Raw genomic sequence first — 3,074 nt, 5'->3', positions numbered from 1 at the left:
TGCACTGAAAAACTTAGAATATAAGAAACGCACAGTGTAGTACATAGTATATGAGTGAGTTGCACTGAAAAACTTAGAATATAAGAAACGCACAGTGTAGTACATAGTATATGAGTGAGTTGCACTGAAAAACTTAGAATATAAGAAACGCACAGTGTAGTACATAGTATATGAGTGAGTTGCACTGAAAAACTTAGAATATAAGAAACGCACAGTGTAGTACATAGTATATGAGTGAGTTGCACTGAAAAACTTAGAATATAAGAAACGCACAGTGTAGTACATAGTATATGAGTGAGTTGCACTGAAAAACTTAGAATATAAGAAACGCACAGTGTAGTACATAGTATATGAGTGTGTTGCACTGAAAAATTTAGAATATAAGAAACGCACAGTGTAGTACATAGTATATGAGTGAGTTGCACTGAAAAACTTAGAATATAAGAAACGCACAGTGTAGTACATAGTATATGAGTGAGTTGCACTGAAAAAATTAGAATTTAGAGAAACGCACAGTGTAGTACATAGTATATGAGTGATTTGCACTGAAAAACTTAGAATTTAGAGAAACACACAGTGTAGTACATAGTATATGAGTGAGTTGCACTGAAAAACTTAGAATATAAGAAACGCACAGTGTAGTACATAGTATATGAGTGAGTTGCACTGAAAAACTTAGAATTTACTGAAAAACCCGCATTACACGAAATGCACAGTGTAGTACATAGTATATGAGTGAGTTGCACTGAAAAACTTAGAATATAAGAAACGCACAGTATAGTACATAGTATATGAGTGAGTTGCACTGAAAAACTTAGAATATAAGAAACGCACAGTGTAGTACATAGTATATGAGTGAGTTGCACTGAAAAACTTAGAATATAAGAAACGCACAGTGTAGTACATAGTATATGAGTGAGTTGCACTGAAAAACTTAGAATATAAGAAACGCACAGTGTAGTACATAGTATATGAGTGAGTTGCACTGAAAAACTTAGAATATAAGAAACGCACAGTGTAGTACATAGTATATGAGTGAGTTGCACTGAAAAACTTAGAATATAAGAAACGCACAGTGTCGTACATAGTATATGAGTGTGTTGCACTGAAAAATTTAGAATATAAGAAACGCACAGTGTAGTACATAGTATATGAGTGAGTTGCACTGAAAAACTTAGAATATAAGAAACGCACAGTGTAGTACATAGTATATGAGTGAGTTGCACTGAAAAACTTAGAATTTAGAGAAACGCACAGTGTAGTACATAGTATATGAGTGATTTGCACTGAAAAACTTAGAATTTAGAGAAACGCACAGTGTAGTACATAGTATATGAGTGAGTTGCACTGAAAAACTTAGAATATAAGAAACGCACAGTGTAGTACATAGTATATGAGTGAGTTGCACTGAAAAACTTAGAATATAAGAAACGCACAGTGTAGTACATTGTATATGAGTGAGTTGCACTGAAAAACTTAGAATTTAAGAAACGCACAGTGTAGTACATAGTATATGAGTGAGTTGCACTGAAAAACTTAGAATATAAGAAACGCACAGTGTAGTACATAGTATATGAGTGAGTTGCACTGAAAAACTTAGAATATAAGAAACGCACAGTGTAGTACATAGTATATGAGTGAGTTGCACTGAAAAACTTAGAATATAAGAAACGCACAGTGTAGTACATAGTATATGAGTGAGTTGCACTGAAAAACTTAGAATATAAGAAACGCACAGTGTAGTACATAGTATATGAGTGAGTTGCACTGAAAAACTTAGAATATAAGAAACGCACAGTGTAGTACATAGTATATGAGTGAGTTGCACTGAAAAACTTAGAATATAAGAAATGCACAGTGTAGTACATAGTATATGAGTGAGTTGCACTGAAAAATTTAGAATATAAGAAACGCACAGTGTAGTACATAGTATATGAGTGAGTTGCACTGAAAAACTTAGAATTTAGAGAAACGCACAGTGTAGTACATAGTATATGAGTGAGTTGCACTGAAAAACTTAGAATATAAGAAACGCACAGTGTAGTACATAGTATATGAGTGAGTTGCGATGAAAAACTTAGAATTTACTGAAAAACCCGCATTACACGAAATGCACAGTGTAGTACATAGTATATGAGTGAGTTGCACTGAAAAACTTAGAATATAAGAAACGCACAGTGTAGTACATAGTATATGAGTGAGTTGCGATGAAAAACTTAGAATATAAGAAACGCACAGTGTAGTACATAGTATATGAGTGAGTTGCACTGAAAAACTTAGAATATAAGAAACGCACAGTGTAGTACATAGTATATGAGTGAGTTGCACTGAAAAACTTAGAATTTAGAGAAACGCACAGTGTAGTACATAGTATATGAGTGATTTGCACTGAAAAACTTAGAATTTAGAGAAACGCACAGTGTAGTACATAGTATATGAGTGAGTTGCACTGAAAAACTTAGAATATAAGAAACGCACAGTGTAGTACATAGTATATGAGTGAGTTGCACTGAAAAACTTAGAATATAAGAAACGCACAGTGTAGTACATTGTATATGAGTGAGTTGCACTGAAAAACTTAGAATTTAAGAAACGCACAGTGTAGTACATAGTATATGAGTGAGTTGCACTGAAAAACTTAGAATATAAGAAACGCACAGTGTAGTACATAGTATATGAGTGAGTTGCACTGAAAAACTTAGAATATAAGAAACGCACAGTGTAGTACATAGTATATGAGTGAGTTGCACTGAAAAACTTAGAATATAAGAAACGCACAGTGTAGTACATAGTATATGAGTGAGTTGCACTGAAAAACTTAGAATATAAGAAACGCACAGTGTAGTACATAGTATATGAGTGAGTTGCACTGAAAAACTTAGAATATAAGAAACGCACAGTGTAGTACATAGTATATGAGTGAGTTGCACTGAAAAACTTAGAATATAATAAACGCACAGTGTAGTACATAGTATATGAGTGAGTTGCACTGAAAAACTTAGAATATAAGAAACGCACAGTGTAGTACATAGTATATGAGTGAGTTGCACTGAAAAATTTAGAATATAAGAAAC

The sequence above is a fragment of the Mus caroli genome, unplaced genomic scaffold, assembly GCF_978045245.1.
Source record: "Mus caroli unplaced genomic scaffold, Mus_caroli_1 scaffold_25, whole genome shotgun sequence".
Lineage (NCBI taxonomy): Eukaryota > Metazoa > Chordata > Mammalia > Rodentia > Muridae > Mus > Mus caroli.
The sequence above is the reverse complement of the archived record's forward strand: the minus strand, read 5'-3'. Positions refer to the sequence as shown.